The sequence below is a fragment of the Anomalospiza imberbis genome, chromosome Z (assembly GCF_031753505.1).
Source record: "Anomalospiza imberbis isolate Cuckoo-Finch-1a 21T00152 chromosome Z, ASM3175350v1, whole genome shotgun sequence".
Lineage (NCBI taxonomy): Eukaryota > Metazoa > Chordata > Aves > Passeriformes > Viduidae > Anomalospiza > Anomalospiza imberbis.
The window spans coordinates 53,890,005-53,902,668 of NC_089721.1; the positions used below are offsets into that span (position 1 = coordinate 53,890,005).

The window sequence follows — 12,664 nt, forward strand, 5'->3', positions numbered from 1 at the left end:
GACCATTAGTTTCCTTCCAAACAGCCCTTCACCACTAGTGAAGATGAAAACCTTTCTTCTGGTTTCTCTTCATCTTGATATCCCATCTTCTTTCTTTGAAATAACCAGAGTCAACAGGAGAGCCCACACCCAGAGCAACCCTGTCAGGAACCTTGATGACGAATAGCCTTCAGTTGCCCTGACAAGCTTCTCCCAGAGCCTACATCTACACCTTCTGACTGGAGCCTCCATTTAACCTCACGTCTCTGCCTTCAGTCTCTGCTTAGCTACATCATAGGTGCACTTGGCTCTATTGTGCCTGAATTTTTGTTTGGATTCACCTGCCTCTGGTGCCAGGGGACAGCACCGTATTGCCAAGGTCACTGCCTGGCCTGCCTCGTGGCTGCTCTCCTCAAACCTGCTTTGGGAAACAGCCTTTTCTTGCTGCTACCTGACCTTCCCATGATGAAAAGACACTTGCTTTCCTAAAAGAGCCCCACTTGTTCTTACAAATAAGTCTGTAACTTCTGCCTCTGGAAGCCCTCCTTAATAACAATCCTTAAATGCTTCTCTGATCTGTCACATCCAGTAACATCTAACAGGTTTGTAAATGGTGGCAGTGAGTAACTCAATTCAGCATAAAAAAATGCAATGGGAAACAAAATATAATACTCCCTGACCATTTCCAAGTATGTATTATCAGTTAGTGAGAACATACCAAAATTTCTGATGCACCCTCAAAACATACCCCCTCATTAGTGATGCATTACATACATACCCGATTCATACTAGCTGGATTCTGGGAGAAGGGCAATGAAAAAGACTAGGAATTAGATCTTTGCTGCCATACTCACTGCATGGACTCCTATTAATTTTTTCTACTTTTTTTGTCTCAAGGACAAAGGGTATCTCAAAACAGTCAGATACAACAGGAAGTGTTTGGTCCTGTCTTATCAGCATTGAAAAATGGTTATCCTGAGAGTTGAAACAGCATGTACTCCTCTTGCTCTATGCCTGTCATTTGTCTCCTGATCCTCTGCTCTGTGATTCAAATGGATACTTTTGAGCTTAAACATGGATTTGGGGTGATCTTCTGGGTTTCCTCTGAACTGGCCAATGCCAAATATTTATTTTAAAAACAAAATGTATTTACTTAATTGGGAGTGGGGGCTGTATGTTCCAAATTTTACAGATTCTGTCAGTTCTATGCAGAAATACTGATTTTGGAGCATAATTTTACATCCCAAATTTGCTACATTTTGCATCAGCATTTTCCTTTAAGGTCTAGCAACAATCTAAAATTTTATATCAACAAGCACATCTATAATATCTTTCAGTTTCTGCCATTGTTAAATATTACACACCTTTTCAATGCTCTTGAAACCCAAACTCTGTCAAAGCCTTTTGTTGTTTTCACGTGACCTTTTGCCACCTTCTAAAGCATCCAAAGATCTTGCCAGCTCTGGACTAATTTGAACAGACTATAGTTAACAGGTTAGCTATGTTGTTTCCAGCAATGGTAATTTAGTTAGTACATTCCATGAGGCAGACATATATTAATTTGTTGATATTTGCCAATAAATGCTATTTAGGTTTACTGTGATCTTACAATGATTCTGCATTGAAATCAGGAGATAAAACATGGTCTCAAATGGTATGTGGTCTCAAATGGTTTTAACTAAAAACCATTTTCCTCATGCGAGGTTATTACAGACTTTATGGAGAAACAGCGTAGCTAAATTCTTTAATGGTATCTTAATGCATGACTATGGCAAAAGCACATATATTTTACACATTCTCACGCTTACCTAAAGTTTATCTCAGGAAAGAAAAACAACAAACCCTCTCCCTGTCCCACCACCCCAACAAAAAAAAAAAAAAAAAAAAAAAAAAAAAAAAAAAAAAAAAAAAAGATAGCTGCTGCTGCTGAACCACAGCCACACTGTGATTTCAGTCTGATCAAAACTCAGGTTTTTGATAAATACAGATTTTAGTACCTTAGCAAAACAATTTCACCTTTTTCTTCACTGCCTGTAAAATTCTGCTAAAATTTGCACCCAGTTTTCTGCAGTGCATCAGACCTCTTAGTGGAAGACACAGAATGGTAAATCACAATATGTAATTGTCACTTTGAATGGTTCCCTTAAAGGAACTGATTTAGTCAGAGAAAGCATCTACTTTCATTTCACTCTAGAAGTGATCAGCAGAGTCAGAGATGCAGCTTGTATTTCTGACTCTCAGCGCAATGAGCAGTTTGGTGGTGTAGCCATACCCTACCAGGAGTTTTCAGCCTGTACAGTGCATGGTAAACCTGAGAGGGGCTGGGCCATGGAAGTCCTTGGCTGCTCTTTACAGATGTCTGCTCTGCTACTCTACTGTACTAATCCTAAAACCAAAAAGGTGGAGGTAGTTACCTTTTTAAATGCAGTTTGTGGAGTTACTTTGCAGTTTAGTTGCACCACAACAGCTGAGGAGCAGGTAAAATTGCAGTGAATTACAAGGTTTAATCAGGACTGTTATTTCTTGAGCTACAGTCTCTAGCTGAAAGCCTTGTGTTGTCAGGCTGGAGTAAGTCAAATGACCTAGTCAATGACTACCCTGATAAGAAATCTCTTAGTTTTGTTTTTTTTGGTTTTTTTTTGGTTTTTTGTTTTGTTTTGTTTTGTTTTGTTTTGTTTTGTTTTGTTTTGTTCCAGGAAACTAAACAAAGGAGTTCCTACTAGAAGTGGTACTGTATAGTATTCTCAGAAATAAAATGTATCTGGTTACATAAACATAACATATTACAAGGAACTGGAGTTTTAATAGAAGAGTTACCTGAAAAACAACAATGTATCAAATTATTCCGAGTAAATAGGAGCTACATAAAATGGATAATAGGTCCTCATTGAATAGAGAGAAGCTTAGAAGACCTTTTAGCTGCCAAATATTAATTTATGTCATAAACACTCAAAACCATGGAATTACAATTACAACTCCAAAACACAGAAACAGGTAATTTGGTTTTGGTTTGTCTTCTTAGTGTAAGCAAGTGTTAGCAATATGGACAACAATACCAATAAGAGAAAAATACAGCAAGTGTTAATTTCTTTAAATTTCATCGAATAACTTCAAAGACACGTAATTTTTAGTAAAATATGGTGTTGCCAAAACAAGATAAACATGGCTTGTTTAAAATAGATCAGGGTGACTAATTGGATCTGTCTACTTGTATTTGTATGCTGAGCAGACAAAATATTGTCCACCCAGGCCCTGATACTATGATTGGATCTGTGCGTACAGATATCTGTTCTTCCTTGAAGTTCTATCTAATTAAATTACACTATATACCTGTTTAAAGTAAACAAGACCATCATTCAGTTTATATGTCCATATAAAAGAGGCAGCTGGAAACAACATCTCCATTCAACACAATCACACACACCTAATTTATAGGCAGCACAACTCCATGGACTTCCCTAAAGTTGCAAGAAACATTAATTTGACATAGGTCAGGAAGAATACAGTTTAAATTAATGAGAAAAAGAGAAAAAGCAGCAGACATAACCAATCAGAGAAGCAAACCGAAATTAATAAATAGAATAAGGGGACCAATTAAAAACAAACAAAACCACAAATGAACAAAACCTCCAAACTGAAAACAAACAAAAAACCACTAGAAGTGTGACAGGTGAAGAATAACTAGAACTCCCAAAGCCCAAGTTTGCTTCCTAGAAGTGTTTTCCCTCACATTATCTTTATCTCTCTCTCTCCCCTCACTCCTTGCCTCCCAGGAAGGGAATGATCAAAGTTTTCTTCCTTTCTGTTGTTCCCTACTTGTGCTAGCAACCAGCTCACAGGCCCTATCACAAAGGATTTATCTTCTTTTTCTGTTATAACAATCTATCAAAATTTCTGTTGGCTTTGTGAATTGCAGTTGAAAGTTAATTTAAAAGCATTCTTCAATGGCAGCAAAGTCTAGATTACTGGCAAAACACACTTCTTTCTATTTTTATAGTGTACAGAGCAATTTAAGGAGAACCCTTATAGTATTTTTAAATTACGTTGTATATTTAACTTGTAACAAGAAACATGTGTGCTAAGGGACGAAACTGTATGTCATTTTTCACAATCTGACCTCTAAAGAAAAGTTCTTTCAAAGGACTCAAAATCCTTAATTTTTAGATTTATATACATATAAAAATGTAATTACTAACATATATAAAGTATATTCCAACACATTGGAAATACTGAATATATGAGTATATTCTCATATGTGTCTATGTATGTTCTCATATCAGCATATCTAAAATAGATACATTGATATTCTTACTTCCTTTTCTCATAATACCTGATTCAAACATAATAATTTCTGAATCTGCTGTTATGTCTAAAATTTATTTTTGACCCTTATGTTAAGACTAAAATTAATTTTTTTCAAACAACTACACCCCAAAATACTTCTTTGATCATGGTGACTTGTCTTGTTCCTGTAGTTCATGGGGGAAGAGAAAAGCAAACTTCTAGATACTCCTGTATTTCTAGGAGTAAAGTCTGTCAGACTCACAGGACATCCAAGACTTGTCCTGTGACTGTAATCCATTTGATCGAGGCTATGCTTTTCTTTAACAACACAGCCCAGAAAAGAAGTTAGCTCAGGGAAGTCCACCCTACACAGGACACAACCAGAGGAACACAATTCCTTGCAGTTACATGAAACACAGATGCCACTATCTGGTATCTCCAGGGCACCTCTTGCCCTTGGGTGCCCACTTGTAGGGAGTAGGATGTAGACACAGCACACTTGAATTGCACATGGCCACGAGTATGTCACCAGACCTTGCCTGGCATTACCCAGCTTCCTACTCTACTCTCCAGCAAGGAGACCAGACACCTGTCCCCTGTCCCACCTATGGATCTTGGAGGCACCACCTTGAGCTGTTACTTTGTTGTTTAGTTGTTGCACCAAGGGGATATGGACATCTGAAACTCTGCTCTGGGAAACCTGGGGTGGAAATGGTGTGGAAATCTGGTGTTACTGTGTGAGTAGGGGGGTGTAGCTGTGAAGGGGCCTGATCCCAGCTTAAGTGGTGCAAGATTGACTGCCAGAGTGGCTCCCGGTCAAGTAGGGATGTTTCCTTAACATATGGCTCAGTGAATTTACAAACCCACATATCCAGCTTTTACATGGACAAGGCGGACCACCTTTTAAGAGTGTTAACAGCCAGAGCTGAGGCTGTGCCACATGGAGGGATGGCACAACCAGCATCCAGGTCAGGGCTGGTACCTGAATCTCATCTGGTGGTGCCAGCCGAGTGGCCAGCTTTCTCCCTCTGTCCTGGCTGCTCCAGGTGCTCTGCTCTGGGCCGCCTCCCACAGTTGTCTTGGCTTGTACCAGCACTACTGTGGCCAAGAGGGCCAGAACAGTGACCATTCCCCTGAACTGGGCACTGGTGACACCATGCCTCAAGTCCTGCTTTCAGTTCTGAGCAGGAAAGACAGTGAGGTTCTGGAGAGAACCCAGGGAAGGAAAACATAACTGAGGAAAGGTTTGGAGCCCAAGTCTTCCAAAGAGCGGGTGAGGGAGCTGGGAATGTTTAGCCTGGAGAGAAGGAGGCTCGGGGGAGACCTTATCACTCTCTACAATTCCTTGAGAGTGTGGCCAGGTCAGGGTCGTTCTCTTCTTCCAGGCAGCCAGGGACACTACAAGGGGAAAAATGCCAGAGGAGGACATTAGGAGGAACTTTTTCACAGAAGGGGTGATTAAAGTTTGGAATGGGGCTGCCCAGGGAAGTAGTAGAGTCACTGTCCTTGGAGGTGTTTAACGAAGGACTGGACGTAGCGCCATGGTCTAGTTGATACGGTGTTCGGTCACAGGTTGGACTCGATCACATCGGAGTCTTTTTCAGCGTTAAGTGAAGCTGAATGACTGATGCCAAGCTCCCGTGCTCCGGCGCAGGCGGGCGAGGCCCCGACCCAGCCCGACCGCGCCCCACAGCGGCGGGACCGTCGCACTGCGCAGGCGCCATGGAGGCCGGGCCCGGGGAGGGGCGCGGGCCCTCGGTGCGCCTGCGCCGCGCTCCGCGCCGGGGCGGCTCCGCGCCGGGGCGGCCCCGCCCGCGGGCGCTCCCCGCCCGCCGGGCCGTGCCCGGGGGTCCCGCTCCGCCGCCGCGCCGGGGCCGTGCTGAGGGGCGGGCGGCGGCCGCTGGCCGAGGGGAGCGCGCCGAGAGTTTTACCTGGAGCCGCCTGCGGCGGGGCGGGGCAGGGCAGGGCGGGGCGGTGACCAGGACATCCTGGCTCCTTCTTCCCCGGAGCAGCGGGGGTGGAGAGAGAGGGGCTGGGGGAGGTCCTCTCCGCCCCCGTCGGAGGGAGAGGAAAGGTGGGTGTCGGAGAGGGGCCGGGTTTCGGAGGGGCCGGGCTTTGGGTGGGGATATTCCCGAGGGCTGCTCCGCCAGGTACTCGTGGGAGGAGGAAGCCGGCGGCCGTCGCCGATCTGGAGCTGAGGGGCCGGACGCTGCCGCGGGGAACTTTGTGGTACTCAGTGTGCGCGGGTCTCGTTTCCGTTCTCTTCCTCTTTCTTTTTCTCTCTTTTTCTCCCAGGGCGGCCGGAGTCGCGTTTTCCCCACGGCCGTGGCCAGGGCCGGTTTCCTGCCCTGCGGGGGCCGTGGCCCCGCGCCCGGGCCGGGATGCGCCGGGAAGCGCCGCTCCACGGGGCTGGACGCGCTCCCGTCCCTCCGCGGGGCGGAGGTGGCGGCCGCCGCTCGAGGCCTGCGCTTTCCCTGGTTTTAAACTTTATTACGGAGTTACCCCTATTAAGGTGGTAAAAAAATCCCTTGGCGCGCAGGTTTCTTAGCGGTGGATCGCGATGAGTTTTTGGGTATTTGCGGTTTCACGTGGTAGTTGAAGTTTACTACCCCGAGTTTGGGGGGTGCTTGTCTGTAGCGCAGAAAACGTGGAGCCGCTGCTATTTGCCTTGTCGCTGGTGCCTGGTGGAAGTGCATATGTGGAAGCGAACTGATTGACATCTATTCTGTGGAGTTAATCAATAATCAGAATGGTTATTCTTGTAATGCATTTTTATAGACTTTACTGAAAGCCTTAACTATTCAGCAGATTGTTACAGGGATGAAGTTTCTACAGCTTTGTCGTCCTCAGAAGATAAAAATATTTTTAACAAGTCTGAATTATTGTGCTCTCATTGCTGGGATCGTGTGACGGTAGCTGGTTTTTCTATGACTTGATAAAGTTTCTCAACTTGAAACTTAAGTAATAAACCCAAGTTCATTGTGTAAAAAAGTAAAAGTAAAAAAAAAAGTAAAAAAGAAAAATTACACTTTCATGCTGCTTTAATACAGAAACGAAATAGAGGCATCAATTTCTTTCTGTGGAATGCTGAGGCTAATTGAGATCCAAACCTTATATTTAATAAGGGTAAGAATATGTAAAAGTAAACACAGAGAAATAATTTTTATTTTAATCAGAAAATTTCTCTAAAGTGCTGTGAGAAGTGCAGTCTTATGGCAAAGAAATTGGTTCTTTATTTAAGCTTATTATGTTAGCAGGACTATGTGACTCAAGTTAAACTTATAAAATTCAAAGAAACCAGAGTGATGTGAACTGTAATTTTTTTGTTGGCTATGAAAAGCAGACCAGATATGTACTTAGACCTATGGGTGTTTATGGTTGAAGTTAGTGGCCTCCTTGTGGGTTAGTAAGAGGGAAAGTCAGGAACACTAAACACAGCAGCGGTATTTTATTTTCAAATAAAATTCAGTCATTATCATACCAGATTAAATCTTCAGGTAACAAGACTTCGGAATTCTGGAAGATGATGCTCAAGCTTTTAAAGAGTCATCAACCACTTCCTTCTTATTATCCATAGATTTCTGGCTCAGAAGCCTGTTTTAAAAATTCATATTCTACATAGAATTACACAGTTTTTTTCCTATAGTTGCTTCATAAATGCCTGTTTTTAACCCACTTTGAGTTATATGCTTGTGGAAAACATGTAGTATAGCCTAGTATGAATGAAGTTATCTCTCCTTCTGAGCTTGCTGTTCACTCCTAAATCTTGTTTACTACTACTGTCTGATATAATCAGAAATTGAAATAATCTATCACAATCGTAAACATGAAAATAGCAAAATAGAAAGAAATCTCCTAGTTTCCCTAGCAGTTGTCAAATTGCTGTTCATTTGATGCTGTTCATTGATTGTTTTGACTAGTCTGTAGTCAAAACAATTAATCTGCTTTGTGTACCCTGAGGAGATAAGCAGTTGATTTGGGTTCTATGAGGGAGTATTTATCAGGTTTTCTGCTGAACTAATCCTGTGTTAAGTGATAAGTACAAGTGTGTTTGTCAACTTTCTTTTAGAGAATATCCTGATTAAACAAAATCTTGTGACAAAACATGACCGTGAGAGTTAGTTACATGATAAAATTACACCTGCAGCTCTTGTTTTAAGTTGCAGTTCTTAATTCTTTTGAACTCATTAACTGTTGCCTGTAACTGCACTTTTACTTTTGGTTTTCCTGCTTTTGACCATTGTATATATTTGGTACTTGCATTTTCATTTGGTGCTGCATATTTTTAATGAAAAACTATATTTAAGAGACTTTTTTTTTACTTTTTCTTTTCTCATTTCAGCATGTGAAAATTGCGCCTATTTCTTCAGGTTTGTGGACGTGAGTTTTACGTTGGAGTTAGAGGCAGCATTTTTGACACTCTTTGCAGAGTGGGTAGGTGAAAAAGTATTTTGTCTACTCCTGTTGATACCATTCTTCCCTGCTCTTGCTGTTTTCCTCTTGGCTGAAGTTGTTGAAACTCAGATCTGCTGCCAAAAGAGCAGCACTGTTCTCAACAGTGCATTTCTGCACCTCCCTCATAGTGTGGCAGCTGCCATATGTGAACTGCATGGTAAAATAAATTATTCTGGTACCATGCTGCCTTGCAGTTGTTAGTCACTGCAGTGAGAGCTGTGAAAACACAAGGGTGAGGAATGGCATGACTGCCTTTGCTCACTCTAGCCATAGATCAGCTTAAACTGATCAGGAAACCACACCCTGAATTTCTTGTGAAAGCCAATGGAATGAATGCTCATATGATTCAATAAACCAACCATTTTCTTTGCAATTAACTTCCTTAATCACACTCAACTACTAGTAATTTAACTTGTTGCCATTATTATTCATTAAAAGACATGGTCTATTACAAGGGCATTTAAAGTCAAGGAGAAGATAAATTATTCTTTCTGCACAGTGAGAAGTAGAAGCAAAGGAATCAAAATTATATTTGCATATGTGCATTCTGTGAAAGTGTGCATACTTCACAGAGCTGCAGAGGTGTATGGTGGGCTCAGTTCTCTCTGTTAGGATTTTACCATTTAAATGAGATAGTACTATTTTCATGGAAGGTGGATTGCGTTAGTCACGGGAGTAAGGATGATCCAAAACCAGTTCACATATAGGCAGAAATCAAATCTTACAGTATCATGTGCTTTGGGTGGGACCAGACCATATGGCAAAATCAGGGAGTGGTAACCCTTTCCTTGTCTGTAGGTTGCATGGTAGCTACAACTGAAGTGGCACATGAGAAGGATGTGACAAAATTTTAGAGTATTGCTCCAGCTTTTGATCCATCTTACTAGGTGATTCCTAGACTGCACTACTTTGGAAAAGACAATAAACATTTTTAAGGCAAGAATTCAAGGCACATTTTTGCACATGTCCAGAGTGATAACATACTTCAAGGGCTTCATTTGAATGTGTAAATTATGCTTCAACACTTTTGAGATACAGTCTCCCCTATCTTAAAGATCTTTTCCAATCTAAATGATTCTATGATTTTCTGTGTCTTCAGGCTTTTAACCACAGTGTTTTCTAGGCTAAACACAAATACTGTTCGGGAGTCAGCATGAAATGCATGATGGTGCAGTGATCCCAAAGACCACTGAAAATGAAAAGAATATAGCATCCAAGTATTTAATAGACTTGTAACATTAAGAGGTGCTGTAGTTGAATTAATAAACTGCATGTGATCCCTCTTGCTATTTTTAGGCCTTCTTTGTCTTTTTGATTGTACTCAGCTTAATTAGTTTTTTTTTTCTCTATTTTTTTTCCATTTCTGTAGGTTTTTTGCTGGATCACTTCCTCATTTTTTTACACGTGATACTGAATTAATTTTCTTACTCTTGTAATTTGTCCGTTCATCTGTTTCTATTTTCTAGTCTCTAATTTGTCTTTCTTGCTCCATGTATACAGGCAAGCTGTTTGTTCTGGTCTTGTGTTACCAGGAAAACTACTCTAGCTTCACATCTGGTCCTTCCCCTTCATCTCGGTTATCTGTCCTTTCCCAAAACACTGTCAATGTTGAAACAATTAATGTGAAGTTATTCAGTGCACAGTATGTGACCTTGAATATGGTGGAAACTGTAGTGCAAAGCTTAGTTTCTGTGGAGGAAACTTCTTGAACTCAAAAGTAGGTGATATGCTCATTTTTCACTTGATTTCTGTCAGTGCTAGAAACTTTTTTCTGTGTAATAAAACCTAGTAGAGAAACTGAGTTGTCTTAATTGTCATTAGTTTGAAATTCTGTCATAGAAGAATCTCTTCCTATATAATTTTCTTCTGCTGTGTACAACCCTGCTTGTAAAAGTACAACAATTTTCTAAAGTAGAAAACAAATGTATGGAAGTAAAATTGAGTGCTTTAAAAGTGTGAAAGTAACTTGAAAATAAGTCTTCATTGCTGAATCTTTCCTACAATGCTCCATAACATGCTGTCTGTAGGGAAGTCAGTTTGCTCATGGTAATTTTTGTCTTATGACACATAAGTTTCAACTGTATGTGTGTATATTTATATGTATGTACAGTAATGGGACTTCTATGTATATTAAAAGGTCACTCTGTCTATACTGGTCCTCTGTAGCATCTGCTCTATATAGCTTGGTTTTGGTGTATAATGGTTGCTCTCTGTAGGGCTGAGGATTGGACAATAAATGCAGTCTTTGGTGTAGAATACTGAAGTAACAGCATTATAATTCATTAGAATTTTTTTTTTGTGAACTTTATTTTGGACACATAGGATTCAGCTATTTTGTGTACAAAATTGGTATTTTTAGTGAATGTGTGTAACAAGTGTAGCTGAGCATGTTGTGAAGGATGTTATGCTCTCTCAGAGGGGCTATTTATCATGGTACTGGTTGCTGTTTCAGTGTGTACCTTTAAATATAAGGAGAACAGCTCAGAACACACACAGACACACAAAGCAGTGTCTCAGCCGGATCCAGGGTTCTCAAAGCATGCAATCGAAAGACTAGATTTGAACTGTCCTAAACTGAAAAGTGTTAGTCATTCAAATTTCAACCAAATGGTCAAATTTAAAACTGTAGAGTTTCCAAAGGTGATAACTTGTTTTATAACCAGTATTTTATAAAGCACAGAGTATTAATAGGGTGCATGGATTTAATTATTGATAAAATTCATGAGTTGTATTTGCTTCATAGGTTTTCTTTTCAAAATCATGTTTCTTGCGTAGCTGGTTGTATGTTTTACTGTTAAATCACTTCACAGTATACTTTAATCAGGGAAAAATAATTTTTTTTACCAACTAACTTGTGTGTTCCATTGAGAGGTAGAAGAAATGAAGACTGTTAGGGGATATACCACTGTGAAGTAAAACTGAAGGGAAAGTTCATGTTTGTGACTGATGTAATATTTAGGTGAAGGAATAAGCAAGGAGAAGAACTTGTCCTTGTCCATGTATGCTGAAAAGATGAATCATTGATTTCAACAAAAGATGCATGTTTTCTGGGTGTGGTGGAGATGTAAACAAAAATTGGGGTTTGTTGATGCTGTGCTGTCTCCTGCATCTGCCTACAGGCTGAGATTGACTTTCCCCTCATTTGTGCAACTAGTGTATTAATACAGAAGTTTTCTTTTAAAGTATGATCCTTACAGGGGCTAGTTTATTACTGATTTTTCCAAAAGATGAAGTGGAGGTGGGCCCAAGAAACTCAGACCACTGAATGACTGAGTTTCTTAGAGTGAGAAACTGACAAGAAACATTGCTAAGGAAGCAGAGAGGAAACCAAATACACATGAGACAGAAAGGACAAGAACTGTAGGGTTCATAGTTGTGACTGTGTTTTCTTTGCATGCAACACTACTCTACTAGAAAGCATTAAGGAGTAATTAAAAATTCAATCTGCGAATAAAAATATTGAATCTGTTGTTGATCTTGAGACAAATCTTTCACGTGCTAGAACAATTATTCAACTCATAATTTATGTGCTATTCATCATCAAACAGACTTTAATTTCTTTCCAACCTCTTTACATTTAAAGTGTGCAATTCTTAGAGCTTTTAGTCTTAGATTTAAATGAGTGTTTGTGCATGTGAATTTTCCTAAAAAAAAAAAAAGTAAAAATTCTTCTCTTTTGGATGAAATCTTTAATTGTGAAGCAGAAAATTCAATAGTCAAAAACCATACAGTCAAGAATATGTGTCTTTAGGGTGTCACAGTTATGTTGAGACTAGAAAGATTGTTTTTAAAACTATTTGTTGGGTTCTGAAAATTTGTAAGTTAGATAAAGCAGTTACATGCTTTTAAGTTAAATGATTGATCAGTTAAGAGTCAAATATTTTTGGTATCTTCCTATGAATCTGTGATAGTTTTTGTATACGTGGGAAGTGAGTTTCCTTCCCCC

The 12,664-nt window shown here is 40.3% G+C and overlaps 1 long non-coding RNA gene across 1 annotated transcript; it reads left to right on the plus strand.

Moving 5' to 3' along the window:
* The first annotated feature begins 6,385 nt into the window (after positions 1–6,385).
* On the plus strand, positions 6,386–9,559 carry LOC137465247 (uncharacterized). The gene is made up of 3 exons (XR_010994601.1): positions 6,386–6,492; positions 8,606–8,697; positions 9,517–9,559. It is a non-coding gene; the product is annotated as an uncharacterized lncRNA (long non-coding RNA).
* Positions 9,560–12,664: the final 3,105 nt, after the last annotated feature.